This window comes from Nanorana parkeri, unplaced genomic scaffold (genome assembly GCF_000935625.1).
Source record: "Nanorana parkeri isolate BGI_ZX_2015 unplaced genomic scaffold, ASM93562v1 scaffold1475, whole genome shotgun sequence".
NCBI classification, from domain to species: Eukaryota; Metazoa; Chordata; class Amphibia; order Anura; family Dicroglossidae; genus Nanorana; species Nanorana parkeri.
In genome coordinates, this window is record NW_017307743.1 from 114,355 (window position 1) to 135,816 (window position 21,462).

The 21,462-nt window shown below is 43.3% G+C and overlaps 1 protein-coding gene across 1 annotated transcript in view; it reads right to left on the reverse strand.

Moving 5' to 3' along the window:
- Positions 1–21,462, reverse strand: part of LOC108798436 (PML-RARA-regulated adapter molecule 1-like) — a 99,982-nt gene that overhangs the window by 13,154 nt on the left and 65,366 nt on the right. The window lies entirely within an intron of this gene.

The window sequence follows — 21,462 nt, forward strand, 5'->3', positions numbered from 1 at the left end:
CTAACAGTAATAGTGAATGAGCAATAGATATGATTTGTTGAAATTCCTTCTTGCATAATTGTGTGACACACATTTTTTTTGTTTTCATAAAATATAAAATGTAAGTAAATCTTTGCCATTTAAACTCAATGTTTAATGAAATAAAATGTATGAGGTGTGTGACGATGATGGGGGATTTGAGTCTGAATATTGCAGAATAGAATTTGTTTGTTTCCCCAGTTTAGAGCACCCGCAGGTCTTCATTTAGAATTGATAGGCCCCCAACACATTCCAACATATCTCTGTAAGCCTTTTATGGCTGTCGTAAAAAGGCATGGCACTAGGCCCTCCATATATTAGGAGTGGACATTTTAAAATAAACAAGCAGGTCTGCTAGGTGATGACCTCGCATTTCCACGAAAGTCAAAAACCCTAAGTTGGAAAATCAAGCTACATTTTTTATACTTTGGAATTTGGGCGTTGATAGGTAAACTAAAGGTTCATCCTCCACCCGTTTGCCCGCCCACCCCTGCCTAGGGGCTGGCTCCGGAACACCCTCCAAAAGGGTCTTATAAAATATTCTGTGTTGGCAAATAGAGTGGCTCTTGTTTTAAACATCATCGAGGAACTAGAAGTCTGAACATCGCAGAAGAGTTCCCCTTTAATCTTTGGACATTATCTGCTGGAAGTCTGCTTGAAGAAGAGTCCCGCAGACTTCCACTTTGCTTCTTGGACTCTGTACTCTGTCAGAACTCACAATTCCAGGAATGTTAAGTATTCTTATTTTATTCCCTTTAATTTTACTGTTGTATATATATTTGTTGTCGCTTTTATTAAATCTTTTTCTGTATATTTTTTGCACCGTTTCTTTTATTAAAAGGACGATCTTAAAAATCGTTAAGCTTATCTCTACGCTCTAAATACGAACTTAAAGTCTCCTTGCTCTCTGAAGAGCGCTACTGTATAGTGACTCCTGTCATATTCCTGTCTGAGAGGACAGCGCTATCACAGGCACAAGGCACTATTCAAAACACTTAAACAATTTAAGTGTTTTGAATAGTCGCAGCATTTGCTGGGCACGGTTTGTGTTCCGAAAAACACATGGTGGCAGTGGAAGTTTGGTGGGTAAAGGGTTAACTGCGGAGTTACCCAACCCTGGTGACGATTGCTCTCAGTCTGCTGGCCTGAGATTGTGTCCTGCGAGCTGGGAAATCTCTGCGCAGGGTGAGGCTGAGAGTGGTATCGCCACGTCCTTTTGACGCTCACGCTTGGTTCATACTTATGTATGGTCACGTGGGATTGACGTACAGCGGGTTTTGGGGCGGGCGTACGTCACATATTGGTGGCATCGCGTTGGGATAGTTGTGTTTAGAGCATTTAGTGTAGCGTTAGAGTTTAACCCTACACTAAAGGATTGTAACCTTTTTGCAACAGTCTTTAGAGATAAGCCGGTGCCTAGTTTTGTATTTTAAGAGACATATAGCAACAGTTCCCTCCCCCATCTTTTGTTTTCTGTCCTATCTTTTATTTTGAAAACATGCCTGGTCCAGCAGAGTACAAGAAAATGAACAAAGATGATGTGACTATTGTGTGTCAAGCAAGGAACATGGTAGAAAGGCATCATGGCACACTCACAAACCAGCATGTAAAACAACTTGTCTCACCACTAAGGACAATGACAGAGGTTTGGATACACGTCTTCTGCAAAGGATGTGTAAGCCGCACTGCCGCGCCAAGGCACCTCTTATAGTGCGGTCCTAACTCTAAACTATGAGAGTCTCATAGTTTAGAGTTAGGACCGCACTATAAGAGGTGCACTATAAGAGGACGCAATCGTAAGGAAGTACCAGCTGACACCAGAGGTGTATCACAGACGGTTCAGATCCCTGCAAAAAGGGGCCTACTGGCTCTTTTCTGGATGTGGTAAGTCGCTTACGTACCACATTCCGGCACTGGACCAAGGGGCTGGTGATGATCTCTCTCAGTCTGCTGGCCTGAGATGGTGTCCTGCGAGCTGGGAAATCTCTGCGTAGGTATGGTCACGTGTGATTGACGTACAGTGGGTTTGGGCCGGGCGTACGTCACCATGTTACCATGAACGAAAGTTGCACGCCAAAATCAGCAGATTCAGTCATAAGCAAGAGAAGTTACATGTCCTGAAAAAGTCTAGCTTGGCCTTATTTTCTACCAACTCCTAAGCCTTTCTGTTGGGCAGTAAGGCTACCCATCTTATTAAAGGATGGAGTGGAAGGAGCAAGCATTTAAGTTAAGGTTTACAATTTTACCTACCAATATTTTAACTGCTTCTTATGAAGTTTTTCATCCTTTCATCAGTCTGTTACAGATTTACCTAATGGTGATCTACAAATTCTGGCAATTCCATCAATAATTGATTCAGAACCCAATTCATCCAGATTGTTAGCTAGACCTAGCTTGGGATATAAAAAAATAGTAGTACTTGTTACTTCAAGGTATAAAATCATAATCACATAAATAACCGCACAGCCTTCAGCCTAGGTAACATAATGCAGGCCTCAAAATTTCCACTCGCCCCCTCGCAATTGGCGAGTGAAAATTGTGTGGGGGCATCGAGGGGGTGCGCCGCCAGCAGGACCAGGGATGGGACACTACCGCCGCTTCCGGGGTGGAAATCGCTCACTTCTGTTCTCTTTTCTCCTCCTCAGGCCCCTCTGTAGCTGCAGCGGCCGAAGAGGAGAAGAATCAGTTTTGGTGTCTTCCCTTCGGCTGTCTTCGGCCGTCTTCGGCCACCTGCAGCTTCCTCCACCCACCTCAGCTGCCATAGGCTGGGAGGAAGACTGCAGAGACACTATTGGCGCCAGCCAGAACGTTATGCAGCACGGGACCTCAAAAGAAAGTTTAATCTCAGTACATGGAGGATCTCTGTACCACCCCAACCACCATCTGTACTGTGCGTTACATTACTGACCTCTGTACTGCTGACCTCCTTACTATGCATTACATTACTGACCTCTGTACTGCTGACATCTGTACTGCGCGTTACATTACTGACCTCTGTACTGCTGACCTCTGTACTGTGCGTTACATTACTGACCTCAGTACTGCTGACTTCTTTACTGTGCGTTACATTACTGACCTCTTAACTGTGCGTTACATTACTGACCTCTGCACTGTGCATTACATTACTGACCTCTGCACAGTGCGTCATACTGCTGACCTCTGTAATGTGCATCATACTGTGCGTCATACTGCTGACCTCTGTACTGTATGTCATTCTGCTGACATCTGTACTGTGTGTCATACTGCTGACATCTGTATTGCTGACTCCTGTACTGTATGTCACACCACTGGCCTCTGCACTCTGCGTTGTTATTGATCTCTGTACTCTGCGTCACACAGCTGTCCTCTGTATTCGGCATTACACCACTGACGTCTGTACTGTGCGTTTTTACTGATCTCTGTACTCTGTGTCACACCGCTGACCTGGCGGAGGTAATGCCAGGGCAGGATAGGGGTTAGGTGGGGCAACTGGTGGCGAGTAACTTTTAAGGCTTGGCTAGAAGCTCAGGACTTGAAATTTTGAGCCCTGTATGTAATAGGTTTGAATGGTACAGACTGGAGATAAGCAAACACAATGATTAGCCCAATCCAGCCTGCAAATACATTTCTTGGTGGAAAGATCCATCAAATCCATATTCCAACTGTCCAAAATATCCATGATTTGCACCATTATCAATGTTCCTCAATGTTCCTGGGAGTGCTTGTAAATGGGTTAACTTACTATTTCTTGCAAAACAGCAGTGATTTCTAAGACCAACAGAAAATCCAACAATGAAGAACAAAAAAATAGTGTTTTACTTTTGTAATTTTGTTGTGCATGTAAGTATTTTGTTTGCTGGGCTGCAAGGGAGTTTTCCCTTAGCTTAGTGAATGTGGTAATAATTCACTTTGTAAAGGAGACCCAATCACAAGAAAAAAATAAATCTTATTTTTGCTTGCACATGATTTACTAATAGGCTTTGCAAGTCAGTGGAAGTAAAACTTGGTGGCCCTTAGAAGATAGGATTGAAACTACTATTGTAAGCTGTAAAAACACACTATTATACTTCACTAATATCTTTCTGTAGATAAACCATGGTAGCAAAAAGACTTAGCTTGAGCATCTTCATGTGTCTCTAATTTTGGAGACAAGACAGGTTTTCTTACAGTATACAGTAGTTTGTCTTCCAGGCAGAGGTGGCTCTAGACTTGGCAAGGCCTTAGGTGAAACTTAAACATGACGCCCATAATGGAAAATGGATGGCACTGCGGGGTTTCAGGTAGCTGTGTGGGGTCTCAGGAGGTTGTGCAGGGCCTTAGGAGGCTGTGCGGGGTCTCTCAGGTGGCTGTACAGGGTCTCAGGAGGCTGTGCGGAGTCTCAAGAAGCTGTGCAGGATCTCAGGAGGCTGTGCATGGTTTCAGGAGATTGTGCGTTGTCTCAGGACAGCTGTGCAGGGTGTCAGGACAGCTGTGCAGGGTGTCAGGACAGCTGTGCAGGGTGTCAGGACAGCTGTGCAGGGTGTCAGGACAGCTGTGCAGGGTCTTAAGTGGTCTGTGTATCTTAAGTGGTCTGTGTGTGGTCTCAGGTGGGCTGTGCAGGGTCTCGGGATGGCTGTGCAGGGTCTTGTGGGCTGGTGCGGGTGGCACGGTTTCAGAAAGGAGAAGGAGATGTGCGGATAGCGCTGTAAATTGGCACTGCAGTTCACAGGAAGGCTGTTGAGGACCCGGGCTTGTTGGGGACCTTGGCAGCCTTCCTGTGAAACGCGACAACTGCTCACAGCGCTGGCTCCAGTTTTAAAATTTAAAGCACCAGTATCACACCCTGTTATGTTCCCATCGATTGGTGTGTTCTATATGTCTCCGCACCTTACATCAAAATTCAATATTAACAGCAAAAATATGTTTCCACAGTCTGCCAATATAACACACAAGTTGATTGGAACATTACAGGGTGTGATAGTCCTTTCAGCTTATTAGTCCTTATTCTTTACATAGATAATTAGAAACACATTTTCGAATGACTGAAAATAGCAGTTTGTGTGTGTATATATATTCCACATTATATATACAGCTGTGCTCAAACGTTTGCATACCCTGTCAGAAATCATAACATTTTGGCACTGACATTGAACATATGACTGATCACTTTTAGTTAAGGATAGTGATCATGTGAAGCCATTTATTATCACATGTTTGGCTCCTTTTTAAATCATAATAACAGAAATCACCCAAATGGCCTTGATCAAAAGTTTACATATCCTGGAATGTTTGGCCTTGTTAGAGACACACAAGGTGACACACACAGGTTAAAATGGCAATTAAAAGGTTAATTTCCCACATCTGTGACTTTTAACATTGCAATTAGTGTCTGTGTATAAATAGTTAATGAGTTTGTTAGCTCTCACGTGGAAGCACTGAGTAGAGGGAGTGGAAAAGAACTCTCAAAAGACCTGCGTAACAAGGTAATGGAATTTTATAAAGATAGAAAAGGATATAAAAAGACAGCCAAAGCCTTGAAAATGCCAGTCGGTACTATTCAATCACTTATTAAGAAGTGGAAAAATCGTGGATCTCTTGATACCAAGCCACGGTCAGGTAGACCAAGAAAGATTGCAGCCACAACTGCCAGAAGAATTGTTCCAGATACAAGAAAAAACCCACAGGTAACCTCAGGAGAAATATATAGACTGCTGTGAAAAAAAGACGGTGTGGTTGTTTCAAGGAGCACAATACAATGGTACTTGAACAAAAATGAGCTGCATGGTCGAGTTGCTAGAAAGAAGCCTTTACTGTGCCATTGCCACAAAAAAGCCGGTTACAATATGCCCAACAACACCTTGACACGCCTCACAGCTTCTGGCACACTGTAATTTGGAGTGATGAGACCAAAACAGACCTTTATGGTCACAACCATAAGCGCTATGTTTGGAGAGGGGTCAACAAGGCCTATAGCGACAAGAATACCATCCCCACTGTGAAGCATGGGGGTGGCTCACTGATGTTATGGGGGTGTGTGAGCTCAAAAGGCTCACACACGGGTAATCTTGTGAAAATTGATGCCAAGATGAATGCACCATGTTATCAGAAAATACTGGCAGACAATTTGCAATATTCTGCATGAAAGCTGAGCATGGGACGCTCTTGAACTTTCCGGAACGACAATGACCCTAAGCACAAGGCCAAGTTGACCCTCCAGTGGTTACAGCAGAAAAAGGTGAAGGTTCTGGAGTGGCAATCACAGTCTCCTGACCTTAATATCATCAAGCCACTCTGGGGAGATCTCAAAAGTGCGGCTCGTGCAAGACGACCAAAGACTTTGCATGACCTAGAGGCATTTTGCCAAGAAGAATGGGCAGCAATAACACCTGCAAGAATTCAGGGCCTCATCGACAACTATTTCTTCAGTGCCGTCACATGAAATTATATAATAAAATATTTACAAAAATGTGAGGGGTGTACTCACTTCTTCCCCGTGGGTATGGGGCTACCTGGCAATAGTTCGATGGGACAATCGTATGCCCTATGAGGGGGCAATGCCTCCGCATTCTTCTTACTGAACTCCTGGTATTGGGGTGGTATCACCTCTAGAGCGACCTGTAAGAGAGGTGTGACGTGGTAGCATGTCTCATTACAGTAAGAGGAATGCAGATCGACAGTCCCCTGTGCCCAGAGAACGGCGGGATGGTATAGCTTAAGCCAGGGTAGACCGAGCACTACTGGGAAAAGGGGGGACGGAATTATGTCTAAGGACAGCAATTCTGTGTGGTTTTCACCGCAACACATTAAGAGAGGCTGGGTTTGATGGAGAATAGGACCTGATTCAGAGGTTGTACCATCAATGAAACTCACAGACAAGGGTGTCGATATCTTCAATTGTGGTATTTTATTTGAGGTAACAAGACCAAAATCAATAAAATTACCACATGCGCCTGTATCCAGCATAGCATTAACGGAAATCCTGGCGTGGTCCCACTGTAGGGTGAGAGGTAGAAAAAGGTAAGGACTATGTTTAGGGGTTGCCTGTGTCAGTTTACATAGGTGAATTGGCTTACCTTCGTCCTTTTTCCTTACAAGGGGACAGGAAGACACTATATGGTCTGGCGAGGCACAGTAAAGACACAGATTCAAGGAGTGCCGCCTGGCCCTCTCTGTTGGGGTGAGTGGACCCCGCACGGTCCCAATCTCCATACGTTCAACAGGAGGAGGGAGGCTCGCCCTTTGGGGTGTGGGTACGACTGCTGAAGCTCCTTATTGACGTTCAGCGCGTCTCTCTCTTAATCTCCGATCTATGGTGATAGATCGTTGTATGATATAATCGAGGGATTGAGGGAGATCTGCTCTGGCCAGCTCATCCTTCAGTGGCTCGGAGAGGCCGAGGCGAAATTGGTTGCGGAGGCTAACATCGTTCCACTCGGTCTCCCGAGCCCATCTCTGAAATTCCGCGATGAAGTCCTCGACCGGTCGTCTTCCTTGTTTGAGATCCCTGATTGCATTTTCAGCAGTCAGTTGTTAAAATCTTCATAAAAGGAGAGCCATGGCCGCCAGGAATTGTGGGTACGAATCCAGGACTGGGTCCTCTTTCTCTATATAGTTGTTTGCCCAAGCACGGGGTTCTCCCCTTAAGTAGGATATAAGGGTGAGTACCTTGGTTCTATCGTTGGGGTACGTGCGTGGGCGCAAGTCGAACATTAGTTTGCATGCATAGGTAAATTCCCTGTAGGGTTTTTGGTCACCGCTGAAGGGTTCATGATAGGTTCTTGTATTATGTCACGGCCTGCAGTGAGCGAGTATGAACCACAACTGCGGAGGATTGGGTGGTAGTAGTTGAAGTGATGTATTTCTCGAAGTATGGCACTCAGTACTGAACCCCAGGCGTCACTCTTAATCTTATTTAATCAAAATTTGTAGGCCGTGCGATAATTGCGCAAATGTTTGTAAACCGATAAAAATACACAATTCAATTGATAAAACACACTAAAAGCAGTATCCATGCACAATTTTTTTTTTTTAACCAGTTGACATCCGCGGTGTTAAACCCCCTTCATATTTTTTTCTTTATTACTGTTTGGGGGGCTATGGTGAAATATTAGGGGTCTAAACAGAGTCCTCAATTTCTTTGCAGTCTCAGCACTCAATGAATGGGAAGCACTCAGTACAGAGGCGTCCCATTCATTCAGAAACTGCTGATAGTAAAATATTTACTATCAAGCAGTTTATGAATATTTACTATCAAGAAGTTTATGAATGGGGAGAAGCCTCTATAGTGAGTGCTACTCCCAATTCAGAAATTCATGAATGAACAGGAAGTGATGTAAATCTGTCACGGCCTGCAGTGAGCGAGTATGAACCACAACTGTGGAGGATTGGGTGGTAGTAGTTGAAGTTATGTATTTCTCGAAGTATGGCACTCAGTACTGAACCCCAGGCGTCACTCTTAATCTTAAACAAAGAGTTTGGAGTTCATTACATCATCTGCCAAAGTATATAGGGATCTTTTTAGAAGGTAAGCCGGGAAGGTATTACCGCATACCCCAACCGGTAGGTTAAAGTAAGGACACCTCCTAGTAGTATATGTAGCCATAAATAATGAGCAACAGAAGGCTAACTTAAATTCATATCCAAACATAGGGTTAACTGCGAGTCACAATCAGGCAATTTATGCAGCCAGGGAACTATATCCGGTATCAAAGTAAATAAAGTCACATGCAAGTAATAAATGCATCCAGGGAATTATATCCAGTATGAAAGTACTTAAAGTCACAAGCAAGTAATTTAAGGCTGTAAGGTACTTATCCGGATCCTGGAACGTTGCTGGATCTCCTGGAAGAGCTGCCGTGGCATGGGGTCCGGATCAGTGGTTCTCCCGGAAGATGCAGTCTGGCAGAGTCCTTCCCACAAGAGAGGGGTAGCTGGTAGAGGTAGCTGGGGGTTGCAGGCGTTCGGACTGCAATACAAGAACGCCGTGCATGTCCCCCAAGCCTGTCTTTTAAAGTCTAAGGAAGTGCGGGTGGGCAGAGCCGCAGGTTCCGCTCGGCACTTCTGCGTTCCAGCGTGGAACGCAGCGGCGCAGCACACCCGCGTCATCGCGCCGTTGCCGAGTGCGTTCCAAGCTGGAATGCATCGGCGATTGCAGCGGACGTCGCTTACAAAATCACAGCCTGCTCATTCATAACTGGGGACACATAGTACTATGTGGGTTATTCACAAAGCAGCCGAAGGATCTAGCCGTAGCTTCGGCTGATCCTACGGCTAGCTTTGGCCGCAGCACCCCTTCAGTTCAGTAGAACCGAAGGGCTGCTGTACGGGCTATTTATTATAGCCCGTACAGCTCCCGAAGTTGGCCGAGCGGCTCAGTCGAGCCGAAGGCAAATGCTCCGGCTCGACTGAGCTAAGGTGAAAGCTGAAGCTGGCCGAACGGCTGACAACCTGCTACTGACAGCTTGGTGGAGCCAGCCGTCATCTCACACCTGGCTCGGGCCACTTGCATGCAGAGACAGATCAGCGTCCCCTGGTTACCAGGTAACCAGGGACACTGATCTGTCATTACACTGAGAACCCGGCGGAGCCGCTGTGATATCACGGCAGCTCCGCCAGGTTCTCAGTGTGTAATGACAGTTCAGCATCTCCTGGGCATCTCCAGATGCCGGCAATTTTCCCATTGATTTGATTTTCAACTGCTGCGTTGCTAGCGTTTGTAAAAGACCCCCCCCCAAACCATATATTTTCTGAAAGCGCAGGCCCGGTAGAATAAAACGATGGTGCTATTAAATTTTTAGGCCCTGCGATAATTGCGCAAATGTTTCTCAAATTAATATTAAACCGATAAAAATACACAATTTAATTGATAAAGCCCTAAAATCAGTATCAGTGCACAAAAAAAAAATTCTGACTAAATCTAAAATATAAAACTGTATTGAGTTAATAAACAACAAATATTTGCAAATTTTAAATTGCGCTTTTTTGCGAAAAGGTAAAAAAATTACGGTACGCAAAACTGTAAATAAGCGACTTATGTTAAAAATAGTTTTTACGCTGTGTTGGTGTTTGTGTTGTGATAAAATGATACAGGTGTATATTTAATTGCAACACAAGGTATCATAACGCACTGCAATGCGTCACAAAGCTTTGCCATGCGCTGCCACAGTTAATTTAATGTTTTTTAGAAATAGAAAATAAAAAAAATCATGCACTGCGATGCGTTCTAACAACGCACTGCAGCGCATGTGCATGGCGTACACCTCAATATGTGTATGTTATACACCCTCGTGATGTCTATGTATGCTTTATCTTTATTCTCCCTGAACTTCTCCTTTATGTATTTTATTTCACTTTATGTATTTTATTTCACTTCTAAACCTTTTTATTTTACTGCTACTTAGGTCTGTTTTGTACTAACTTTTCTGTAACTTTTTCTTGCACCAGTGTTTTTTTTCTTTTCATTAAAACAATATATACTATACTGTATATACTCGAGTATAAGCCGAGTTTTTCAGCACATTTTTTGTGCTGAAAAATGCCCCCCTCGGCTTATACTCGAGCCAGCGTCTCGAGAACTGAGGAAAGTGAGTACGCTGGTCAGGTTTCTTCTTACTTACCTCGCCGAGCGTCGCTTCACTGCTGCTCCGGTGGGACGGCGCTCCGAGCGGGGTCATCTGGCAGTCTCCGGGTCCTAATTTAGGTGGCCGGAGACTGCCAGATGACCCCGCTCGGAGATACTCGAGTATATACGGTATTTAAAAATCATTAAGCTAAATCTCGGAATGCTCTCACTAGAAATGAAGAAATTCTGCCTCTCCGAGGAAGCTACCATAGTGTAAACTCTGTTACATTCCTGTTTGTGTCAGGTAGTAAGTGAGTGAGTAAATTATGCCCTGGGCAAGAATCAAATCAGGTGCCTTGTGGCTGGAATACTGCAGGTCCTCTAACATGACCCACTTTATAGGGTACAGAATACTCTGCTCCTTTGTGTCTTTCTAGCTTTCTAATTTAAATCAATTGAGCAGACTTAAATCTCCTAACTGCTGAACAGGCTTTTTCAATGGTTCATTGAGTTCACATTTTAATATAATTTGGAATACTACAGTACATGAGCTTTACATGTGTTTAGGCGCATTTAGCTGTATAAAATCAGGTCAAATGGTCCAAGGATGCAGAAAATTCTTGTTTGTGTAAATTCAGCTAGACTGAATGCAGCTAGACACTGCTAAACCTCTAGGTGTACATTCAGTCATAGCAAAGCATTACATGCGTCCAGGTAAAGATATGGGCTCCAAACACTCCTGGACTCATATACTGTATTTTCATTGCCATGTGCATGGGGCCGTGGGGAAGATTTTTGGTGATGAGGACTAGAAGCCACTCATTTCTTTGCAACTGGCAGTCTTTAAGGAGACCAATGTCACCAGATTTGATCCATGCCCTACATCTGTACCAGAACTTGTTTGCAAGACTTTGTTCGTGTCTCCACTAATACAAGTCCTTGGTACTGAGCTCTCCAGGAGGAGCTTTGACTACTCCAGTTCTCTAAATTAGGAGAGTTGATTGAATAAGCAAGAAAGGATCCTCTGGGTCATTTGAAACTAAGGTTAAAGATCTGGCATTGATGATAGCTGAAACTTCGGGCATAATAATTGTCAGACAGACAATGTTTAAGCCATGCAGTCACTTATAGGAAGATTAAATCAAAAATTCTACAAACTATGCCTTTTATTCTTTCCCAGTTCCCTCCGATGTGAGAAGAATGAGGTGTGTTAAAAGTCCATGTACAGTTCTGATCACTCAGAAATAGCTCCACCCCTTTGGTGTCAATGTTTGAAGTAATTTGCAGTTCTTCAGCTGCCACAGCTAAGGCTGACCATACACCTATCAATTTTTTTCTTTCAACCTGCTGGCTGAACGAAAACAATTGACCCAATTCCTCCATCAACACAAACAGTGTGTCAATCGAGGAATCTTGCTGTTCCGGCACCTGTCAGAATACCCGATCAGAGCGGGCAGCTTATTGGCTGCCGGTGCTGATCGAAAACTTCCCAGCTGGCTCCTTCGATCAGTTGATCGAGGAATGCCAGTTGAAAGGGAGCCGACAGCCCCACACACTGTTCGAATTTCGTGCGGTACAATAAAATCGGCCAAAATTCGACCAGTGTATGGGCACCTTAAGTTAGTGGCTCCTACTGTTCAGATGTATTTTACAGGGCCTCAAATAGCAATGAAAAGTCTAAGAGAATTTCTGAAACTTGAAGCGTCCATAGACTCGATGACTTCAATATGGACAGCTCTGATGGTCATGCAGGTGAATATGACTGCCCAACGTTTGTGTGACCCACCCCACTCTAGTATGAAATGTGGTGACAAAGCGTGGCCAAAAAAATCAAGGCCAATACTAGTGAAAGGAGGATCTGTCAGCTGGAAGCTTGTCCATATTTTGTGTTTGAAGCATGCCACAAAGATTTTGACAAATTATTCGGTCTCTAGGGACAGATTTCTTGTTTAGAATACAGTCAGTCAATCTCCTTGTCATAGGTTTCGTACCGAACAGTGTGGATGGTTACTGGCGTTCTTCTGCTAAACAGACATCCTGGCAATGATGCCAGATTCAAGCAAAATGTGTGACACGCCCTTCTGAGGAAGCCAAGTTCGTTGGGGGGAAACGCGTCAAGGGTTCAGCGTGTGACTAGCTTCCCTGAGGACCCAGGACTTACCACTTGTATGTTATCGCAGTGATCGAGCAGGAGAGCCTCTGCTATACTGATTGTATTGAGCGAGGCCCGCTCAAGCAACACAGCGACAGCGGAGATCACCAATTTCTAATCCCTGATCAAGCACATCACTGGATACCTTGCCCGTGGAACATCGTTCACCCCCGTTCTAAGGTGCGGCCGCACTTGCAGGGGAATTGTCGGGCCACCTGTCCACAGTTGATGTGAAGTGAAACAGGTCAGGATCAAACTCAATGGAAGTTGGTGCAAGCGGTGGAAACATTTAAGCGATCAGCAGGATTACAAATGTTTTTTTAATAAAAAACCTTTACTAAGAATACCACTGGAATATCTATCATAGAAGTACGGACTCTTTCCCTTGTGGCCACAAGTGAGCAACAAGTGAGTAATCCTATCATAATATGCTGATACATTAGTATCCACCACCTCATAACGGTGTATCCGTTCATATCAATGACTGCTGCTCTGCCCTGCGGGTATTTCAACCCTGTTTATTTCTGTCCCACATTGAGTCACTTCAGGGAAGCTATGCGATTTTTAAATAAGTTTTAAATGTAATGAGGTGATTTATCTTTGTGTTGCAATGTTTAAATAAATATGTTTGGATGCACTTTATATTATACTTGAATATCTATTTATTGGAGGGCTCCTACTATGGGATTTCTATGCTAGGGGGTTTGCGCTGTTTGAATTCAAAATGTGTGACACCTTTAAAGGAACAGGCTGTGTGAGCTTGACAAAAAAATAGCTCAAACAAGTGACTTTTAGATTGGGAATATGTTGGATTTGTGAGATTTAAGTTGACTGTCTGAGGCTACTGTCTGAAGTGTAGAAGACAAATTTTATCATTTGAGTATGCATCTACCAGCTCAAATGTGTCAGTCTGTTTTGTTTTATATAAGAATGCAAGCCATATTAACCATGTAGTGCCTTTAAGGCACATGTGTCAAACTCGAAGCCCAGGGACGGAATACGGCCCACCAGGCCATTTCCTAGACTTCTACTTTGACATCTAGGTATTAAGTTATTACTAAAACCAGTGATAATCGAATGCAGAGGCAATTATGATAAAGATTAGATACATTTATATAGTCTTACAGGCCCTTTGAGGGCAACCATAATGTTGATGTGGCCCACGATTAAATTGAGTTTGACACCCCTGCTTTGGAGTGACTCTCAACAACAGCTCTTGTAGCATGGTTGGCAGTTTTGTGATCAGTAGATGTACATAGTTTCACTGTATTGGACAAGTCTACCTCCTAATCCTTAGCACATTTTGTTAATATAAACATAGAATCACCTGGGCCCATTGTAGATGTAACTCCTACTGTAGATATACTACTAACTACTCTGCAGTCAATGTAGATTTCAGCAGAAAGTTTTAGAGTAGCAATAGTGTGCTCAGAATTTGGAGCCAGTTTTGCATTGCTCGTAGAAAATCCTACATGGCATTGTGTGTTTATAGACACAGTTTTCAGGTAGGCAACAGCAGCTATTGCTTTTACAGAAGTATTAAAGAATATGCAAAGTTTTTGGTTTTGTACTTCTGTAGGGGCTATAGGAGCATATATGCGTGATAAATGAAGATTAGATACAGATAAATTTCTCTAGCCAGAAATGTATTTTTCAGTCGGATATTTCAATTCACAGAGAACACCAAGACTGTGTTGTAAAGGGGAAGTATATGTCTCTAAATCTAAGTCCCTTAGATCAATAGAGTGGCCTTGGAAAGGAAAAGCTTCCACTGCCTCTCTACTTTTGGTATGTATGAGATTTAAGAAGGCAAACATTTCCTGTACTTTTTGAAGAGACTAATTGCAGACTCATTTGAAGACAAGGATTTTAAACAACCATCTACTTAGAAGTCTATCTATGAATTGTCTACCATCTGACCCATGCTCTGTCACACCCACTTGGGCAGAATGCCTCAGTCCAAAGATAGCAACTGCAGGGGAAGGGCTGTTGTCAAAGATGTGTACTCTCATACATTACTCTATGATGTCTTTTGAGGGATTGTTGTATCTGAACCCAAGAAATCTCAAGAAATGTATTTCGTGATCAAGGAAGCAATAGAACATCTTTTGGATGTCAGCTAGGAAAGTAACAGAGTGTCTGCAAAAGCAAAACAGAATTCACATGAGTTTGGTATTGAGGTCGGGACCTGTTAGGAGAACATTGTTCAAGGAGACCATTCTCGAATTTGGCGCTGAAGTCAAACAATAATCTGACCTGGCTTTTTTGGGTGATATACTCAGAATATTTGAGCAAAGACAAGCGTAAGTAGTTAGCCCAATGGCCCCCCAGGTGTAATCTCTCCCCCTACAACACAACTGGCTACAACAAAAACAAGAAATACCGGGGTTTATGAGAGATATGACACCTTGGCTTGAAGTTTGATAGAAAAAGCAAAAAATGGGGCAAACAAACAGTTGCAACCAAATTTAAAAGAGAAGAAAGGAAAATGTATATAACAATATTCAAACCAAGATCATATACCCATTAGGCATGTATAAACAAAACCATTGAGAATCAATACATTGTATATGTCCAATCCCTATGCGTTTCGCGACTTGGCTTCTTCAGGGGATTGTGACCTACCCACCCAGTTGGAGTGGTTTTGGGAAGGCCGAACTCTCTGTATGGAGTGTGGGTGGGGATAAAAATCTTCCGGCTGAAAGATCCCGTTCAGTTTTATGTTTATTTTCTCTATGTCCCAGGGAGACCTCAGGGGCGCAGTAGGAGGGAGGGACTGCACGTCCAAGCAGGAGGATGGGACTGCCTATATCTGTCTTGTAGTGTTCTTACGTTCCAACATCCACACACCTTGCATCTGCTGGTTATGAGGTAGAGGGTTATAGTAAAGGTCCAGGGTCCAAAAATCATAGATAAAAAACATATGCAGGTGCATTCACCATCTGGTGACAGTACCGTACAGTTCTGAAATGTGCAGTTGCTTTTTTCAAAGTTGTATGAGTGCTCCTGTATGTCCCAACATGTTTCGCCCAAACGGGGCTTCTTCAGAGGAAAAAAATAGAGGAAAATATATATCCTAGAGTAGGTCAAAATCCCTAAGGGATAAACTAATTCAAAGTCATTTTGAAGATAGATCAGACATGACCATATCTAATATTAAAAAAGGACTTTTTCCATGTGGTAAATGCTCTCAGTGTCCATGGATCCACATGGAGAAATCAATCACACTACCCAACGGGCAACCATGGACCACAAAAGGGCACTATACCTGCAAAACGACGGGGGTGGTATATCTGATGCTATGTGAATGCAAGGCTTTCTACGTGGGTAAAACCATAAGACCCCTTAAGAAACGTATTAACGATCACATCTATCTTATAAATAATGGCAAGCTAACCACCCCCGTCTCTCGCCATGTAGGCCTCAACCATAAATTTGACTCCAGAAAAATCTCCTTTTCTATCCTGGAGCATATCCCCGAAAACATTCGGGGTGGAAATCGAGACAAACTCCTACTCCAAAGGGAAACAAAATGGATATATTATCTTAATGCCACAAAATTTCCAGGTCTCAACGAAACCATAAGCTATAGATCTTTCCTTTAGTGACATCCACATGGATGTATATCCATGTGAGAAATGATCTTTCCCAATGCATATACACATACAAAGATAATATATGAATGTCAAACATACCTCATTTGTCAAAAAACCCCTTCCCCCTTCCCTTTTTATAAAATAATCCTTTACTTGTCCAAGATGCTTGTCAACTTGTATATATGCTCCGATATTATAAATTCTCTCTTTTGTGGGCTTTGGCCCCCCCCCTCCTTTTTAACCCTTAATATATATACCCTGTGTTCTGCGATTATAGAGCTGCACTTCTCTATATATTAAAATGTCCTTTATATATAATATATAGTAAAATGTTCTCTATATACTAAAATGCTTTCATCCTGACGACTAAACCCTCAATCAATACCCATTACTTATAGACTTCATTTTTAATTTCTAATTTTTAATTTCTTTTATCATTCCTCTCTGTGATTTCTGTCGGGGTCTGCACTGTTACAATGCATTCCTTACATGGGGGTCATGGAGACGCGTTAAATGATCTGCCATTCAGTAATTGGAACCTGGGCATATATACACATAGGCCCATCGATCTCCCGAAGAAAGTGTATTTATTATCATAGCCATCATGATTGTTTCTGATTGGACATTAACTTATGGCGATTCCCTCTGGGATTTAGCTCCTTTTTCGTTCTCCTGAGATCGAGGCCGTATTACTTGATAGCAATTACAATGCTCTGCAGTTCTCCTTTTCTTTGCGTCTCACGTCTATGTGACGTGGCTCCGCCCCATTTAGGGGCGGGACAGCATCACATGACGTTCGGAGCTCAGCACATAAAATGATCGCGATTGCGGCCAGCTGTAAGTGACGTCTGGGAGAAAAACAGCAGCACACGACGCCGCAAGAGGTATTTTTTGTTTTGTCTTCATATGAGTTGTTACATTGTAAATCTATGTTCTACTACACTACTTTGAATTCTGAATCTGTGACTGCTCTCACTTCTCACGGTCTACAGTATTCAATCCCCTCTTAAGTAATCTTACTTGATTAATTTAGTCCCTTATTTATATTTACACTTAAGTTTTCTCACTAAGCTATTTAATATTAATAGTATCTAGCCTTGGGACTCTGATTTCCCTCCTTGCTCACTCTTTGATGATTTGATATTTTCCTTCACGCTTGTTTTTACGGTATATTTTATTTATGGTTCACTCACTTATGCTTCACCTGTTGTTTTATTTTAGCGATCACCTACACCTTTATGACCTTTTGTGTCCTAATTAATTATCACTATTCATAACCCTTCTTGAGTTTAATTAATCAACGATGATTTACTTTACTTCTATTATTATTTATTTAATTTAATTTATTTTTTTATTCCCCCCCCCATCTTTTCTTCACTATACACCTTATCTCAGTGATCACTTCACATCTCCACAATTTGTTGTGTCCTAACCAATCATCACTACCTACTATTCTCTTTGATCCTGACTATTCAATGAGGAGCCACCCCATTATTTCTATTTTTACATTTGTCCATACACTTAAATTAACACATACTCTCCACACATAGAATTCTTATTATTATTTTTGATTTACACAATTTTTCTTATATACCAGATCTTCATCACTCTTGTTCCTTTTCCCTGTCCTTTATCCACCCATGGAGTTGATGATTACTATACATATGTATTTCTAGCAGAATACTGCAGCCTCTAATCTAACAACGTTTGCTGCTGTTGCTTCTTGCCTGACGGCCACAGTGCTTCTCCAACGCGACCCCTCTGCCTGTTTGTATGTGGCAGCCCATGCCCGATAGAATCAACTTTTGTCTGAATCTGAAACAGTTGCTTTCCTCTTATCATACTCCTGTGCCTTTGATCAATTAATCGCGAAGATATATACACGTAAGCGTTTAACATTATTATATACTTTTCAATATTTATTGTGACTGAGATTGATGAATGTAAACGATGATTCCGCTACAAGATTAAGTGCAGCCCTCTAATCTTATTACATGTGGGTTCCTCCTATTTCTACTCTAGGATATATATTTTCCTCTATTTTTTCCCCCTGAAGAAGCCCCGTTTGGGCGAAACATGTTGGGACATACAGGAGCACTCATACAACTTTGAAAAAAGCAACTGCACATTTCAGAACTGTACGATACTGTCACCAGATGGTGAATGCACCCGCATATGTTTTTTATCTATGATTTTTTCTCTCTATTTTAAAATAATGTTTAAAATGGTATTTCAAATAAATGTTTTTCTAAGATTTTACCTCTGAGGTCTGGAATTGTTTCTAAAAAGCCCCCTTTCTCCTTTCCCTTTGGGTATTTGCACACCCCACTGTGGAAACATCCTTTTTCTTCTATACTACATTATCACTAAGAAGAGTTTGTTCTCAATAGACATTACCATCTGATTGTCCTTCTTTGTTCTTTGATAGACTGTACACCCTACATTATCTTGGTCTCTGTCACACGCAAGGTTGTTACTAGATAGGGGCAGTGTGTGACAATTTCTTTATGAGGAAATGGTTGTTACATGGCTGGAAAAGAGACAGATGTCTGTTCTCTAGTGTACTTGTAAGCATGCTGTTAATAGGTTGGATTTTGCATGCTTCCTAAACAGACATCGCCGATAAAGACCCACCCTACGATTAACTTCTGAGCATAAAGGTGTATTGTGGTGACCGTTACTCTGAGCACTCACTTTATAGAATTCTAAGATGTCTTACAGAATTATCTGAGCCCAAAGAGCCCACATGATATGCGTTTCAACTGTGGATGATGAACCATTGCAGCTGGCGATTTTAATTCCATGATCAGGGATCTGGCTGCATTCAATAAGAGCTGGTAAGGGTAGGCATGTTTGTCCATCCATCGGTTCAGCGTGATAGCCAGATGCTCTCTGTCACGGAAGGGGGGCTACTCCAAGCGGCCAGGTGGCTTACTTCGATGGCAAGAGGGTTGAAAACCACTGTCTTCACTAGACCGGGAAATAGCGAATAACGATCCCCCTACTGCTGCCACCAACTGTCACGCACGGCACGTGACGTAGGGGCGTGCAACAACACGCACACACAAAAAAACTAACTAAGCTGCCACCACCCACAACTTATAGGCTTATGGGGAACCTTTACCTGGACTCTCCTAGTCCGTACACTCTGCGCTCAAGCAGACTGGCACACAGGCTTTGCAGACCACACACACTGCTCTCACTAGCAGGTACAGGTTAGCTAAAACCAGGCACAATTACCTCTAGCGTTAATATCGCCACTCAAGTCTCCTGCACTACTGCTAGCCACCATTAGAGGGAGACTCACTTAACTCAGGCTATCGGGACACACACCCAGGCAGATGCAAATCTGGCATACAATCTAGTCTACTCTAATGGTTGTGTGGCAGCCTAAGTGGTCTCCTCACGCCTACTAAGATCCCCCAAGCCAGTGATGGCGAACCTTTTTAAACCGGAGTGCCCAAACTGGATCACTAAACCAACTTATGTATCTCAAAGTGCCAACCCTTCAATTAGACCTGAATACTCTCAGAGGGGCTTTGCAGTTCTGAGGTGGTCTGTACGGGCTCTCAAGGGGCTGTGCGGCTCTCATGTGGGCTCTGTGGTCCCTCTGGTGGTATGTACAGGCTCTCAGGGGAGCTGTGCAGCTCTCAGGCGGTCTATTATGGCTTTTGGGTGGGCTCTGTGGTCCCTCAGGTGGTATGTATGGGCTCTCTGGGGGGCTGTGTGGCTCTCTGGTGGGCTGTGCGGCTCTCTGGGGGGCTATAAGGGTTTTCAGATGGGCTCTCAGGTGGTCTGTTTGGGCTCTCTGGGGGGCTGTGCGGGCTCTCAGGGGGGCAGTGTGGCTCTCGGATGGTCTATAAGGGCTTTCAGGTGGTTTATATGGAATCTCTGTGGGGCTGTGGGGCTATTCTGCATTGCTGTATAATTATCATACAGCAATGCAGAATACCACCAGCTATGCGGGACTACAAGTCCCAGCAATACATTATAATGAAAGTCAGCACTACACAGCAGAGGGGGGCAATTATTATTGCTGCCTGGGGGAGAAGTGTTATTAGGCAGGAGTTAATAAAAAAACTCCATGCAGCAATAATAATCACCCCCTTACCCACAGCAATAATAAATTATCCTTGGGGTAGATTAATACTGCAGCCGGGGCAGAAATTACTATTAGTTATTAAACATTTTCAGTATCTTCTTTCTACTGTCTTTTTTCTCACCTGTTCCAGCTCCCAAGCTTCTTCCCCTCCTGACATCACTCTGCACGCTGAGGCAGATTGATATCCTCAGCACAGAGACGATCCTGTGCAGGCCGCCACTAAGACTTAATTGTCGGCTGCCGCAGCTCTCCGTGTTCCTCCGCGGCAGCCGAAAATTGTAAAATAGTCCCCTCTCTTCTGCTGTCAGTTCAACAGGGAGAGAGGGGACTACTGTATATCAATATTAATTGGACTGGGACCGATATCGCTGCGTCCCTTTGGTAATGCGGACCTGGGCTCGCGTGCCAGCAGAGAGGGCCCCACATGCCTAATCTGGCACGCGTGCCATTGGTTCGCCACAGCTGCCCTAAGCTATCCTCTAAGCTAGAATCTTGGCGTACCCACTTCTTCCACTGCCCACACAGATCCCTGCCTGGCAATGACTTATAACCGAGCTTCAAGGCACCGATGATACAATCAATCGACTATACACATACAACACACACAACAGTCTCTTCAGATTCGTGCGTTCTTCTAGAGCAATCAAAAACCAACTTATTATTTTATATTTAATAACCCTTGATAGGCAGTGCATATAAAAAGATAATTACAAAAAGCAGATGTTACAAAGTGAGACAAAGTGAGACATACAAGCAACAGTTTGAAATAAAACGGGATAAAACTTACAGAAATTGTGAATAATCCTGCTTCCGGGGGTTGGATAGCAAAAGGTGGACACACTCCCATGTGTGCATGGACCTCTTGAATGCAACAATTTGTCGGCTTCAGATCTCCATTATTATACTTGTGAAGATTAAAACTAGTTTCCACCCCCTGAGATCAGCCAATCAGATCGAAGGGGCTGGAGAGGGAATATTACCCCCTGGGTCTCAGATACTCTTTTTCTATTCATCATCTTGGAACCCTCATAACTGTTTCCAGATATGAACTATGGATCGGAAAGTGATGGTTCTG